Here is a 16,426-nt window from a genome sequence, read left to right as displayed (position 1 = left end):
CTTACAGCTGGTTCATTCTCTAAATAGCCACACATAAATTCTAATCTGTGCTCCAATGACCAGTTGGGAGGAAAACAATGAGAGAATTGATGGAGCCATGCTTGTGGATGAATGTCGTTGCCAGAATTTTTAAATGTTTTGAATTTACGTGTAGTAATGAACAGCTTATAGTCAAAATCATCATGTCGGCGAATCACATGTCGGTCATTGTTACGTCGTGTCGGCGGTTCCATCTCAAAATTCGGTGCACATTGCCAATTTCTTTCATAATTTCCGAAATGCCCTGTGTTATTATTTTGCGGCTTTTCCGTATTTCTAAGTCCCTCTTCCCGTGTTGGAGCGCGAGTGTCCTCTGAAATATGTAATTCTTGTATTACCTGCGTCAACTGATCTTGTACTTCCCGGATATCTCTTTTGTACTGTGTATTGATTTGATTTTGATTTTGTTTGAATTTTCTAATTTGTTCATACTCTTCTGTGTCAGTGAAGGCTATAGGTCTTGTGTCATTCAGATCATTATCTACCGTTGTAGATAAGTTAGTGACCTGATCCGAAAGTTCAACTACTTTCTCTGATAATGTACTAATTTCCTCCATGTGTCTTGCTACTGTGTCCTTTAAGTTTTCCTGAGTTTTTGCAAGTTGCGTAACCGAATCGGTAGATGCAACTGAGTCAATTTTAGCTTGCAAGGTCTCATGATTTTCATGAACAATAATTTGCAGTTCTTTTATGGCTGCTTCGTGATTCTGTAATGCATTTTCATGCCGCGAAAAAATAGGTTGAAAATGCTCACAAATTTGTGTTTTTACGTCGTTACAGACTTTTTGACATTTCGATTCGATTTTATGTAACTCAGTAGTTAAATCTTCACGTGTTTGTTCAAGTGTGGTGTCTAACTTTTGAAGATTTTGTTCCATTGTGTCTAACTTTTGAAGCTTTTGCTGTGTTTGTCTCTGATTTTGTTCCATTGTGTCTAACTTTTGAAGATTTTGTTCCATTATGTCTAACTTTTGAAGCTTTTGTCCCATTTGTTGCATTAATTGTAATAACAATGCACTGGTGTCTGAAACATGTTCCTCAGTGCTATTCGGCAATGCATATGAACCGGCAATATTCACATTTTGACAAGCAGAAAATGTGTCTTGACTTATTTGAGAAAACGGCGAGGACGCAAAACCTGAAGCTACAGTATTTGCAAGATTGTGTCCTGTCATTTCGGATTTCTGAGGCGAGCTGTTGCCGACCGATCGATCGATAATGCTTCCCTGTTCACTAATTGTTTCACTGCCTATGCCATTGTTTGCCGCCCGCTCCATTTCCTTATGCACAATTACCAAATTACTATGTTGAACATTAGTTAATTCATTACACGGTGGCGCTAACACACTACTTTCGTCTTCACTGTCATTTCTCAGTTTACTTTGGAGCCTAGTATTACGTTTTTCACACGCCATTATTGTCACAATATTTCACACGACGACACAGGAAAACGGAATTTGAAGAGGAAAAATAGGGGAACACATTAACATAACACTGAAAATAATATCTAGTTAATTGCAAGCGCAGCTGCGAAATACTTGGTGCAAATCTACATGCATACCACAACAACAATGAAAGACTGCAACTACAAATGAGATTCTCTCTACAATTACACGCTAGCAATAAACAAAATCTACACTAATTACACAAACTACAAGAAAAAATCAGAAGATTCCAGTGAGGTATCCTCGGCTAAGGGTCGACATATGAAACGTCCCCTTTGAACAATTGTACAGGACTGTGCTTAACCTGACACACAATATTTTTAGCGCAACGCAATCCGACTTTCAGAAATCCCTACAAAAGAATGGCCCTGACTAACATTAACCTATGCATTTCACAAATCGCTTACCTCACAAAAATCTTGGTTACTCGAACTACTGCAATACAACGAGCGCCACTACTGCCAGCTAAATAAAAGATTCAAACTATAGAAAGCACTAACTACTGATAGGGATAGTTAACAAATGAAAGATATTAATAGAGAACAAACAATGTATTTACCTTAATATCATCAAAAGTCATAATATATATAGCAGTTCATCACAAATTACAAAACTCCGCCATCTCTCTCCCCACATCCACCACTGCTGGCGGCTCACCTCCAACTGCGCGACGCTATGCGCTGTTCACATCCCGCTGCCGCTGCCCAACACTACAATGGCAGACAACAATGCAAACTAGACACAGACTGCACACAGCACAGCCAGTGATTTTTATACAGAGGTGGCGTTACCAATAAAAAAAACCTAAACAGCCTACTTACAACTGTAACCTACTTCCTTTGTTTTCGGATTGCATTTCCTTAGGATTCTTGCAATGAATCTCAGTCTGGTATCTGCTTTACCGACGATCAACTTTATATGATCATTCTACTTTAAATCACTCCTAATGGAATTAACTGCTTCCAGTTGCTGACCTGCTATTTTGTAGCTAAATCATAAGGGATCTATCTTTCTATGTATTAGCAGCACATTACACTTGTCTACATTGAGATTGAATTGCCATTCCCTGCACCACGCATCAATTCGCTGCAGATCCTCCTGCATTTCAGTACAATTTACCATTGTTACAACCTCTCGATACACCACAGCATCATCTGCAAAAAGCCTCAATGAACTTCCGATGTCATCCACAAGGTCATTTATGTCACGTCGCGTCGCGTCACCGCTAGGCCGGAGCGTAGCTGCTCCTCGCCGACTAACGCTGAAGGCGAGTCGCGGGTTGTGGTGGTGACGAGGAAATGGAAACAACGAGAAATCCGTATCCAGAACCGGACAATGACGTGTCTGAGAAAACGAGTACCACATTTCCTACGGCTACAAACGAGGGAAGATGATCTGCAAATACGGAGAATTGTGTGCCCTTCGCATCCGTCGAAGTGATCTATGTGACTTCTTTCTACAGTAACTGGTTGAAGGTGAACGAATTTAAGGCCTGCAGGAGCACCAGAGACTGAAGAAATTCACAGCTAGGACCGGCGCAGTGGGAAGCGCGACGAAGCACTCGCCAGAACGCTAGGAACGTGCTCGAAACGACGCGCGTTGCCACGTGCACTGCTTCCAGAGTCATCTGTCCCAAAAAACAGAAGTCACTGTGTTGCGGATTTCTGTCTTATTCGTCATCGATGTACAAATATGGAGATTTAATAAAGTAATCCACCGGACTGGAACGGCTTGTGCCATAAACGTAATTGGATTTAGAATTTTGATGTGGTGTTTGCGACTAAACCTTAGTTTAACAGAGGCGAAAAAGGAAGTAGAATTTCTTCATTTAATGCTAAGCTGGTATTCTGTGATATATTTACTTTCGAGTGTTTCCAGTAGGGTCATAGTCCAGAATGTAAAATTTCACAATCTGCATGACATCAGTGGCTTTCTGTTAAAGGACTATCGTTAAAGATTCAAACTGTCTTTTTCAGTTTTCAGTGTTTGTCAGGTTGAAATACTCTAAGTGCCACAGCTGTGTCTGACTGACCAATTTATAATTTTCCCCATTGCCTGGATGTGTTACCCTGTAACAGTGGTTGCAGCTTGTCTTTAGCGTCGAATAGAAATTTTGGTATGCTGTTGGTATTCTACAGTGCAGGTCTGTAGTTCCAACGCTAACGTTTCCCGAGGCTATCTGAAATTTTCCAGACATACGGAATGACGCATCAACTACTCACTCTTTCCTGTCGGGCAGCGATTCTCCACACAAAAGTTTGTTTCCGTCCTTAGTCACTTTCCGCTCGACGTTACAAATGTTATACTATTCTTTATAAACACTCTACATATCAATTTTGTCTGTTTCGCATCTGTGTTTGGGGCGTTCATCTCTCACTTTAGGACGGCTTAAGGAGCAGAAGGCTGGCTTGTGGCCAAATAAAAATAATTTTGCGGAAAACTAGGAAATGTTTCCTCTTTAAAACTGTTTGGTGTTCTGCGAAGTACAGACGGAAAATACAGTCAGTCATATGAAGAAGACTGCAGTAGGGTCAGCCTTTTGTTCAGGGCAGGGGCTCCTCCAGTAATTAGATGTGTAATGGACGGCAGAGAGCTGCCAGCAGACTTGGTGAGTGCGAACTGCGCGCCCAGCCATCCAGCCGAGGTCGGCTGCAGTCTTACGTCTCCCTGCCTCACCCACCCCCATCAGGTGCACAGCTCGGTAGCCCATTAGGACCCCAGCACGGGATTGGCTAGCGCCTCCCTCTCTCTCCTAATTTGCGCCTGGCCCGTTTTCAGGACGTTAAGTTACGGAAACATCAGCAGCGCTAATGCAGAAGTTAGCAGGCACGGACGTCTGAGGATGCGGCAAACACACACACACGTAAGTTCAGAAGAAGCTTTGGCGATGCGGCGCGAACAAAGGTCGTTGCGAGCAGATTCCTATTTTCCCCGTGATCCTGTGGCAGTGGAACGCGCACTCATTCCTCTGGCTGGATTCCTGACTCTACATTTACAATCACGTCGACATCCACACCCGCAGCCTCTAATGCGCTGTAAGGAGCTCGGTACAGGGCATTCACTGTCGTACCACAGAAAGGTACTTCACTGTACGATTTGAAATTGCAGAAGAGTGACTGGAAGCACTTACTTTCACAAAATATCTCAGAAAAATATCTCAGAGTATGGTCGAATTGAAGACTATCGACCACATAGAAGAAATCGCGAGTAAGTGAAATGGCAGACAGATTCTCTCGAAAATCCTCAGGAAACGTAGGCCATCAACAAAGGAAGTTTAAGTATCCAGTTGTGGGATGGTGGACAGATTAAAGAAGAAGTGGGCGACAGAAATTTATTCCCGGAAGAAAACTGCCAGAAACGTAGACAACAGAAAACCCGTTCTGTGTGAAAGACTGTAAGAGATCGTGGTGGTCTGGTAAGCGGGTGCGGAAGTGCCGCCCGCGTCCCGTGACGGGGCGGCAACCCGCATTGCAGTGCTGTGTGGCTGGCCGCCGATACAAATATTCGAACTTTGCTCGCCGTACCAGGACAAACAGAGCAGATGCTTAAAGGAGCGCAGCACGTTTCGTTATGGGCTCAAGTGAGCGAAAGCGTTACAGAGAGGCTCAACCAACCCCAGTGGCGAACCGTACGTGAAAGAAACAGAGGAGAACTCGAAAATTTACTTGCACAACTCGACCTTTTCCTCTCGATTACTGGTACCCCGACACACTTGAGTGTGATGCACAAAACCTTCTCAGCTACTGAGCTTTCCATTTGCAGCCCTTGTCTTCTCTCATCTGTCCGTTGGGGGGTCCACAATGAGCTGTATGGTAATGACCACTGTCCCTGCCTCAGTGTCACTCTAGTGGATGCATGCCCAGATGCTGTAGCCTCTGCTCTCGACTTTGGCTCCCCACCACATGGAGATATGGATGTGGTAGTCCAGAATACAACTACAGCCATCCTTTTGACAGCTGATTCCACAGGCCTGCCCCAACAGAAGGCAGTACCTTCTTGGTCGACAGAAATCTCAGAGGCCATTCGAGATTGTAGGCGGGATCTCCAGTGGTGGCAACGGTTCATTACAAACATCGGACCACGTACCACTCTGCCTCAGGTTTGGGCTAAGATGAGTGTAACGCCGTCACGTTTTAGGTGCCTGGAATACGATATGGCCCGCTCTGACCACCAGACAAGCCAGAAGCTGCTGGTGATGAAGGAGACCGCGAATCTGCTGACGCCCTCCAGCCAGGCCTCTTGGTAGGTCTGTACCGTCCTTTGCCTTCTCCACAGTGGCCGTACTTGGATGACTCAGTCATCTCCATCACAGCTCGGACATGCCCCACGCTCATCCTGGCTCCCATCAGATGGTCGTTGTTGTGGTATCCGACGCCAAATTTGACATATTGGCACCAAATGTAGTGGGGGGGGGGGGGAGGGGGGTGCCAGGAGGCGCCGTATTAAAACTCGGCGAGAACTTTCCAAATGATTTATTCGTTTCCTCCACAGAGCTCCGTCCACCTCGGTCTGCGTCACAGGCCCCGCATTGTTGAGGAAGCACCCCAGCGGCCTGTGCGACGCGACGCTGTGCCGTGCCGGCCTTGTTCGCCAGCTGCAGAGTTCCGCGCCAGCAGCCGACTCAGTGGCCACTGTCCTCAATGCCTCCACGCTGATCTGCTTGGAGACGTTGGCCGGCCCCGATGCTGCTTCTTCCTCGATAGCGTAGCTGAGAACGCGGCGGCAACGACCGCCCCCGATCTGGCGTCAGAATTTGTGGCCCTCGTACGGAAGTCTCCGTCGTGTGTCGGGAGCTGCGACGACTGCCCGCGGTAGCGAGTCGAAGAGTGGCCGGCTCTGGCTGGCTGCAGAACCCGTGTCGGCCTCAGAGGGTCGAACCGACGACCCGCCGTGTACTGGGACGCTGTCGTCCCGTCTGCTGCTGCGTGTAGCCCGGCGGAGTGTCACGCGCCGCCGTTCAGTAGAGCTGCCACACTCGAATGAATCTCGTTACAAAACAACACCTATTTATACTCGGCTGCAAGCTTCTGTTTCGCTAACACGTGACTTCGCGTCACGTAGCACCACACCCTGGTTGCACCAGTGGGCCCTTCTGCCTAAAGCTTGCACCGTGCGAACTGCTGCGTTTACTCTTTTCAGCTGTTCGACGGCCCTGTGGCCTCCATTCCACTTCGCAACTGCTGGTCAGCATAACTTACTACAATCTGGCTTTAACTTGTGCTCAGAATATCGCCCAAAACTAACTTTCCCTATTCTAAACCGTGGTGCCACTACAGTGGTCTGCATTTTGCTGGACTGTCCAACCTAGCCACCCTGTGGCGGACTCTTAATCTCCCTGACTCGCTACCCCTGGTGTTATGAGACGATGCCCCATTGGCTGATTTAGTTTTACGTTTTATTCACGATATGGGCTTTTACCAATCTCTTTAAGGGAGTGCCACTTAACCTTACCAGCCCATTGAGGACTCGATAGAACACTGTTGCCTCCTCTGCCCAGAATGGGCTCCAGTTGTCTGGCTTGGTGATCCAGCCCAGTCCTCTCCCCACCTGGTCTCGTACTCTCTGCTCCACACTCTGTCGTGTTGTACTTGTTTGTGTTTTATCTCTGTGCACTTCTCTTCCCTGTCTGTGTTGCCAGTCTCCCCAAGGCAATCTCGGGGTAGAGTACCTCTGGTAAGTGATGGGGGCTGGGGGTTGTACGTCCCCTCATTGCGTTCTGATTTCAGGGGCTTCTCGCTGCTCCCTCGATGAGGCACCTTGTTTGCCTTTCTTCCTCTGTCTCCCTTTCGTCTCTTTGTCCTTTACCTCAGCATCACTATCATCGATATACCTTAGGGTTTTCTTCCCCCCGGATTTTGCGTGGAAGGCTATCTTTGATCTACGGTGGTAGAGTTCTGTCTGTTGGAGGACAAGGGAACTGATGACCTAGTATTTTAATCCCTTTAACCAATCAAGCAACCACTGAAGTAGCAAGTGACGGTGGTCTGGAATCAGTGGAATGTGCACTACAGAGCGTGTGACTCGGAGCTGCCCTAGATGCAGCCGACCTCCAACTGTTTCCTGTGTCACTGGGACGCCAGCTGCTGCTGCAGAACCACTGCGATGCACCAGAGCCATGAGCCGGACACGACGGGCTCCCCACTCGGTAGCGCCACTGTCTTCTTGCGACTGTTCCTCTCACCTCCAGCTGTCAAGTACAGCGGCCACACTCCTGCCAAGTCTTTCTGCAACAGCCAGCTTCTCGTAACCCTGTTCGAACTCAGTGAGCAGTTGATAATGCTGTCTTTGTTGCCTTAAAAGCGTTCTTGACTATCATGAACTGCCCACGACCTTTACAATGTGTATTTCCATCGTCATAGTCTACATCTACATGGATATTCTGCAAATCACATTTAAGTGCCTAGCAGAGGGTTCATCGAACCAGCTTCACAATTCTCTATTATCCCGATCTCGTATAGCGCACAGAAAGAACAAACACCTATATCTTCCATACGAGATCTGATATCCATTATTTTATCGTGGTCTACAAAATATTTTCGCATTCGGAGGAGAAAGTTGGTGACTGGAATTTCTTGAGAGGATTCAGTCGCGCTAGTATCGCCATTCCCATGCGAGTGGCGCGAATATTGAATAAACATCAACTTTCAGATCAGGAAACAGCCTACCAACTTTCATTTATGTCGCACAACTTCATCATCCACGCCTTATTAACGCCACATTTTTACAATTACATTGTGGCTTACTTTCATAAAAGATTCTCTCTCAGCGCACAGTGTGGCAGCAAACCATACGGAATGCAACATTTCGCCAGATCCGAGAATAACTGGTGGTGTGGAATGGAAAGTATTCTGATGCAGTCTCCTCGGGATGTGATTTCTCCCTTTCTCTCTCTCACTCTCTCTCTCTTTCTCTAAGAACAGTATTGAAGCTGTTAGAGGTACTTGATAATGTGAAATAGCGCTGTGGGATTTCTAGGAGGGGTGACGTCCACTGGATGATGTTGCTTAGTCAAAAGTGAATATGGAATTTTACGTAAGCGACAGAATACCTACCTAAGATGACTACCATTAATATCTCTCATTATAACTCTCCTAATTACGCACTCTCTTTCACTACATCACCTAGATTTTGGTTTAGTGCCACATAATGAAAAACGTAAATTTTCTTGAAGTAAGAAAGCTTGCATTTATCGCGAATCTCTCAGCCAGCACAAAGTACCAAGCGACTGACACCATTAAATAAGAAAGGTAAAAGAACGGACCCGCGAAATTACAGACCAATATCCCTACCTTCTGTTTCCTGCAGGATCCTTGAACGTACTCTCAGTTCGAATATAATAAAATTTCTGAAGGATATGTAGCTTATGCCGAAAAATCAGCATGGTTTTAGAAAGCATTGTTCGCGTGAAACTCAGTTTTCCCTTTTTATCACGTGATATACTGCGAACTATGGATGAAGGGCAACAGGCAGATTCCGTGTTTCTAGATTTGCGGAAAGCGTTTTACACGGTGCCCCATTGAAGGCTGTTAATGAAGGTTCGAGCATATGGAATAAGTTCACAGTGTGATAAACCTTTTGCATTTCCTTTATGTTTTCGTCTTCTTTAAAGGCAAAGAGAGAAGATGAAGCGGTAGCATCATAGAGCCTATGCCTACCGTCATGTATTTTTTGACTTTCAGTTGCTAAAAAACAGAGGATTTTTTCTGGTACCAGTAGGAGGAAGGAAGGATTCGCGCTCAGCTAGTGAACGAATGAGAAGCACGCCATTTTTAGCGAGTAATTGTAGACCGCCATTTTGGGGTCGCTATGAATAAGTGAGGAGTATGTATTTCATATGTGCACCGTTTAGAAAAATACAGTATTGTTTTATTAACAGAAAGGTCGTGTGAGTTGTTATTTCAACTAGTACAATAATTACAAGAACTGAAGCCCACCTGTGTACTTTGGAAAATTACGAAGATCCGATAAGCTTAATGGGAACACGGTCAAGACTTCAAAGGTGAACACGGCGACCAAACGTAGCATTATAATGAATGGTGAGCACAAATCTACAGCGGAGAAAGAAACTACTCCGCCCTGCAAAGTAATACGAACTTATTTCCAGGCATAGCTCAGCTTATTGTGCTTGTCATTCCTGCCGAAAAATTAATCTCATTAATTCAATACACTTTAAAAGCCACGCATTTCAACATTTTATTATCATCTATTCCATTATTTTATTATATTATAACAGGCATGTGAGTGACTCGAAGACTTGTTAAATAATAGACCCCAGTATGTTGTCCTCCACGGCGAGCGGTGATCAGAGACAAGGGATTCATCAGGAGCGCCCGTGGGGAGTGTGGCGGGAGCGCAGCTGTTGTTTTCTGTGCACACAAATGATTTGGTGGATAGGGCGAGCAGCAGTCTGTGTTTGTTTGCTGTCGAAGTTGAGTGACTGTCTGAAGATACGAGACAACTTATACAAAATGTCCAGTTGGTGTGATGAATGGCAGCTAGCCCTAAATGTGGAAAAAGTTAATGCAGATGAGTAGCAAGAACAAACGTGTAATGTTCGAATACAGTAGTACTAGTGTCCTGCTTGACATAGTCAAGCCGTGGCGGGCTTTTGATGAATAAAATGAAACGGTGTCACGGTGGCCCTCAATCACGCACCCTCTGACTCAAAGTTGAAATATTGAGAGTTTTGGGTGGTTTCGTTGTCTAGGGGCTGGGATACGTAGTTGCCGCAGTACAAGCCAAATACTTCTGTACACAATATGAATATACACATGAATCGAATGGTCGAAGTTCCTATCACTGGGCAACTGCGAATTTGAACGTAATATAGACGTTTATAAATGGAAGATTTGAATTTAAAAAGATCTGCAGGTACTATCTTAACGACCTTAAATGATGAGTACGATAGTAGAAGTACTTTTGAGAATGCGGTATATATCTGCAAAACACTTATTGGTGTCCACAGTCCAGCAATTAAATAAAATGTAAGTTGAATAACAGGGAAGCAGTCGTTTCCTACTTCACGTAGTCAGTTATGAGCCAGAACATAGCTGTCGAGATATTCACTTCCAAACGCGCACTACGTCTTTACTGTAGAAACGACAGAAATCTCACAGGTTCACGAGTCGGCACTCACCCGCGACCGCGCGCAACCCGCTCCACACTCTCCGAGTCTCTCCTGCGACCGTAAGTCTCTCCTGCGTCCCACCACCTCCCGTGTCCCGTGCCCTACCGTCCACAGCTCTCCTCTCCTCTCCGGAAACGATGCTCCTCCCGCACCTCCATACGTCTCTCGACGCGTCCTTTCTGGAAACGATCGCTGTGATTGGCTAGAGGGCTCCCGCCCTGTCTCCAAGCCGACGTACACTCACAAACATAATGAAACACATTCGAAATACTGGATTTACATTTAAATTACTTGAAGTTAAATAAATATTCATACGGCTGGACCATAAAGACGCTCTAATACACATTATTAAATACATAAACAAATCAAATAAACATATGTCAAAGGAATAGCAAGCAAAAGGTAGGCCAGTAGCCTAATGTCTCTGTGCTTTCTAAAACAGACTAAATATTTGACCAATTTCTTCATGCATAGTATATATCGGAGATAAAGAGAGACATAGATGAATAAATATATTTATAAGCATGCTGCTACCGTTTTTTCGTGTAACTGTGGTGTACTTATGGTCTGCCGCGATCGATAGTTCAAAATCGTTCAAATGGCTCTGAGCACTATGGGACTTAACTTCTAAGGTCATCAGTCCCCTAGAACTTAGGACTACTTAAACCTAACCAACCTAAGGAGGTCAGACACATTCATGCCCGAGGCACGATTCGAACCTGCGACCGTAGCGGTCGCGCGGATCCAGACCGTAGCGCCTAGAACCGCTCGGCCACTCCAGGCGATCGATAGCAATCAGCCACTTTGACCTCCAATAACTCATGTACTATTCAAGTTACATGGCTGTAGGGCCACCCAGTTGGCCGTGCGGTCTAACGCCCGACTTTCCGGGCGGGAAGGAGCGCCTGGTCCCCGGCACGAATCCGCCCGGCCAGTCTGTGGATGGTTTTTAGGCGGTTTTCCATCTGCCTCGGCGAATGCGGGCTGGTTCCCTTTCTTCCGCCTCAGCTACACTATGTCGGCGATTGCTGCGCAAACAAGTTCTCCACATTCGTACACCACCATTACTCTACGACGCAAACATAGGGGTTACACTCGTCTGGTGTGAGATATTCCCTGCGGGGTCCACTGGGGGCCGAACCGCACAATAACCCTGGGTTCGGTGTGGGGCGGCGGAGGGGTGAAGTGGACTGCGGTAGTCGTCGTGGGGTTGTGGACCACTGCTGCTGCGCCAGGAACAGAGCCTCTCCGTCGTTTCTAGGTCCCCAGTTAACATACGATACAATACAATACAATACATACCTGTAATTTATACCAATTTGGGTCTACACTAATAGCTTTCTAAAAAGACGTCGATCGACAAAATCGGTTGACTCGTTTAGATTTTGGAAATTCGTTGCTGGGTGCTACTTGTATAATTTATTGTCAGATACTAAACTTCAAACAAATAAAGATATTGAAAATGTGATTGCACCATCAGAATCGTCATGCAAATAATGGTAATGTACAAGTTTGTTTTTGAGGTATCATGATTCATCTAGCTACTATTAACTTCTGTACGAACTGTGAAATGCCTGCCATTAATGTTCCACAAAGTGCGCCACCTTTGTCACTGCCAGCATGCCTCCTTCATCGACACAGCGCCTCCAGGGAATTCCCAGCCGCGCGGCTGGACCACGCGCTGTGGCCGCCCCCCTCGCTAAGCTGAGGCTCGGCACCACGCGGCTGCCGCCGGGCCGCGGCCCGCCCAGAGGCCCCAGCGCGGCCGCGCCGACACCGAACTCAGGACACTTGCAGGGCGCCACAGCTCGCCCGCTACCTCACACCGTTTAAGTGTCTGGCCTTAACGTTGCAAAGCGGTACGAGGTGGGACAACCATGTGAAAACTGTGGCAGGGAAGGAAAATGGTTGACAACGGCTTCTTGGGAGAATTTTAGGAAAGAGTGGTTCAGTTGTAAAGGAGATCGCATGTAGGACCTCATCTTGAGTACTGCTAGAGTGTTTGGGATCCGTACCAGGCAGGATTGAAGGAAGCAATTCAGAGGTAGGCTGCTAGATTTGTAACCGGTAGGTTCGAACAAAACGTAAGTGTTACGAAGATGCTTCAGGAACTGAAGTGAGAATTCTTGGAGGGAAGGCGACATTCTTTTCGAGCAGCACTATTGAGAAAATTTAGAGAAATGGAATTTGAATATGACTGCCAAACGATTCTACTGCCGCCAACATTCATCGCGCGTAAGGACCACGAAGATAAGATACGAGAAATTAGCGCTCATATGGAGGGGAAATGACAAGTAGTGGTACAGGTTACCCTTCGCGACGCACCGTACGGTGGCGTGCGGGGTGTCTATGTAGATGTAGAAGTAATTCATCTATAAATTGATTGGCGACTCCATAGTGTCCTGTGCACTACGACCAAATAATGGGTATACTTGAAAGGAGAGGCAGCATTGGTCGTATATTTTTGTTTATTATCGCAAAATCGATTTTCGGTCAGTTAGTGACCATCTTCAGTGCTGTAATATATAACTTAAATTAGTAAGCTTATTGACACCAGTTCTTACTAATTTAAGTTATATATTACAGCACTGAAGATGGTCACTAACTGACCGAAAATCGATTTTGCGATAGTAAACAAAAATATACGACCAATGCTGTCTCTCCTTTCAAGTATACTCATCTATAAATGTCTGTCGCATGTGCAATGGTTGGGCCGAATCGGAGAAGAAATTAAGCCTTATCATGAATCTAACTGATCAAGTAATATTTATTTGTTTTTTTGCTTATTTAGCCTGACCAGCTTAGGGCCTTAAGGCCCTCTCTTACATCTGCCCAGGAGCAACACATACAGATATATTACCAAAACATTCATGAAAATGATAACAATCTTAGAGATGATAATAAGCTAATAATAATAATAATAATAGTCCACAATAATGAAAGTAAGCATAAATGGCAAATAATAACAGTAATAATAAAACAAAGTGCATTAAAAATAATATAGACTAGTTTAGAACATCTTAAATCATGTTTAGTACTGTCAGAAAAAGAAAGGTTGAAGAACAAGAGAATTGGAATGGCAGTAATAGTGGCTGTTAGGAGAGGACTCGATTTAAGTAAATAACTGTGTAAGTAAGGAGGAGGGAGAAGTTGTAGTGGGAGGGGGGATTGAAGAGTGTGGGCTGCAGACCAGCTATTGCGAGAGGTGAGCCATTAGCCTTCGTTCTGAAGCCTGGCAGTGATTTAATTTCTCTGATATTTTGAGGAAGGTTGTTCGAAAGTCGGGTTCCGGATGCAGAAAGTGATTTAGAAAACATGATGGTGTTGTGCGGTGGTACTGAGAAGATCTTCCTTTGTTGAGATGGAGTATTTGTGCTGTGCTGTTCAGATAGTAATAAAACGGCTGAGGATAAGTAAGAGGCAGTTGAGAAGACTATGGAGTAAAGACAAAGTGTGGTAGTCCCCACGTTTATCAGCACGTAGCCACCACGATAGTTGTTGATAGGCTGGACTGATATGATCCTAATAACGAACGTACGTCACAAATAGCCGGCCGGAGTGCCCGAGTGGTTCTAGGAGCTACAGTCTGGAACCGCGCAACCGCTACGGTCGCAGGTTCGAATCCTACCTCGGCTGTGGCTGTGTGTGATGTCCTTACGTTAGTTAGGTTTAAGTAGTTCTAAGTTCTAGGCGACTGATGACCTCAGAAGTTAAGTCCCTTAGTGCTCAGAGCCATTTGAACCATTTGAACGTCACAAATATATCGGGCACAAGCATTCATCGCCAGTTCAAGCCTGCGAGAGTTTTCGTAGGAAAGTCCTTGATGAATAGCATCGCCATAGAGAGTATAATTCATCTATGAATGTCTGTCGCACGTGCAATGGTCGGGCCGAATCGGAGAAGAAATACGCAATAGTAACGCTAGATCCCACCCATCGTACGACGACATGATTTAGTTTTCTAACAACGGGAACTACAGGATGGAGTGTAACGATCTAATGAAAAGGATGCTTGCTACTCACCACATAGCGGGGATGCTGAGTCGCAGAAAGGCACAACAAAAGCACTGTCGGAAAGTTAGCTTTCGGTCGACAACTTACACACACGCAAGACTGGCTTCAGCTGCCAGAGACGATCGTCATGCGTGTCTGAGTTTCGTTTGCGTGAGTGGGTGCGTGTGTGTATGTTGGCTCTTTTTAACAAAGACGTTCTTGTCCGAAGCTAACTTTCCGACGGTCTTTTTGTTCTGCCTTTCTGCGATTCAGCATCCCCGCTATATGGAGAGTAGCAACCATCCTTTTCATTAAACTGATTTAGTTTTCATTATTTCCTTTACAGGTATTATGAAATACTTAACAAGTGCTTTGCAAATTCTCATACGTTAACTATCTGTGTGTGTGTGAGGTGGGGGGTGTGGGGAGATATGGCTGTGCTATAATGATTAAAAAGGAGATTTTGTAGGTAAACATCAAATTTATTACAGAAAGTCTGTTACTTTTGGGTTGTTGTTGTTGTGGTCTTCAGCCCTGAAACTGGTTTGATGCAGCTCTCCATGCTACTCTATCCTGTGCAAGCTTCTTCATCTCCCAGTACCTACTGCAATCTACATCCATCTGAATCTGCTTAGTGTATTCATCTCTTGGTCTCCCTCTACGATTTTTACCCTCCACGCTGCCCTCCAATACTAAATTGATGATCCCTTGATGCCTCAGAACATGTCCTACCAACCGATCCCTTCTTCTAGTCAAGTTGTGCCACAAACTTCTCTCCTCCCCAATCCTATTCAATACCTCCTCATTAGTTATGTGATCTACCCATCTAATCTTCAGCATTCTTCTGTAGCACCACATTTCGAAAGCTTCTATTCTCTTCTTGTCCAAACTAGTTATCGTCCATGTTTCACTTCCATACATGGCTACACTCCATACAAATACTTTCAGAAACGACTTCCTCACACTTAAATCTATACTCGATGTTAACAAATTTTTCTTCTTCAGAAACGCTTTCCTTGCCATTGCCAGTCTACATTTTATATCCTCTCTACTTCGACCGTCATCAGTTATTTTGCTCCCCAGATAGCAAAACCCCTTTACTACTTTAAGTGTCTCATTTCCTAATCTAATTCCCTCAGCATCACCCGCCTTAATTCGAATACATTCTATTATCCTCGTTTTGCTTTTGTTGATGTTCATCTTATATTCTCCTTTCATGACACTGTCCATTCCGTTCAACTGCTCTTCCAAGTCCTTTGCTGTCTCTGACAGAATTACAATGTCATCGGCGAACCTCAAAGTTTTTATTTCTTCTCCATGGATTTGAAATTCCTACTCCGAACTTTTCTTTTGTTTCCTTTTCTGCTTGCTCAATATACAGATTGAACAACATCAGGAATACGCTACAACCCTTCACTACCTGAATAATTTCTTTTATCTCATCATACATTTCTTCAATTTCTTCGTCATCTGCAGAGCTAGTTGGCATATAAACTTGTACTACTGTAGTAGGCGTGGGCTTCGTGTCTATCTTGGCCACAATAATGCGTTCACTATGCTGTTTGTAGTAGCTTACCCGCACTCCTATTTTTTTATTCATTATTAAACCTACTCCTGCATTACCCCTATTTGATTTTGTATTTATAACCCTGTATTCACCTGACCAAAAGTCTTTTTCCTCCTGCCACCGCACTTCACTAATTCCCACTATATCTAACTTTAACCTATCCATTTCCCTTTTTAAATTTTCTAACCTACCTGCCCGATTAAGGGATCTGACATTCCACGCTCCGATCCGTAGAACGCCGGATTTCTTTCTCCTG

The 16,426-nt window shown here is 45.0% G+C and overlaps 1 protein-coding gene across 1 annotated transcript in view; it reads left to right on the top strand.

The window, feature by feature from the left end:
* The window catches only part of LOC124552396 (acetylcholine receptor subunit alpha-like), a 354,641-nt gene that overhangs the window by 38,672 nt on the left and 299,543 nt on the right, over positions 1 to 16,426 (top strand). The gene's annotated exons all lie outside the window — the stretch shown is intronic.

The sequence above is a fragment of the Schistocerca americana genome, chromosome 10, assembly GCF_021461395.2.
Source record: "Schistocerca americana isolate TAMUIC-IGC-003095 chromosome 10, iqSchAmer2.1, whole genome shotgun sequence".
Taxonomy (NCBI): domain Eukaryota; kingdom Metazoa; phylum Arthropoda; class Insecta; order Orthoptera; family Acrididae; genus Schistocerca; species Schistocerca americana.
This window is presented reverse-complemented; position numbering and strand designations above follow the sequence as displayed.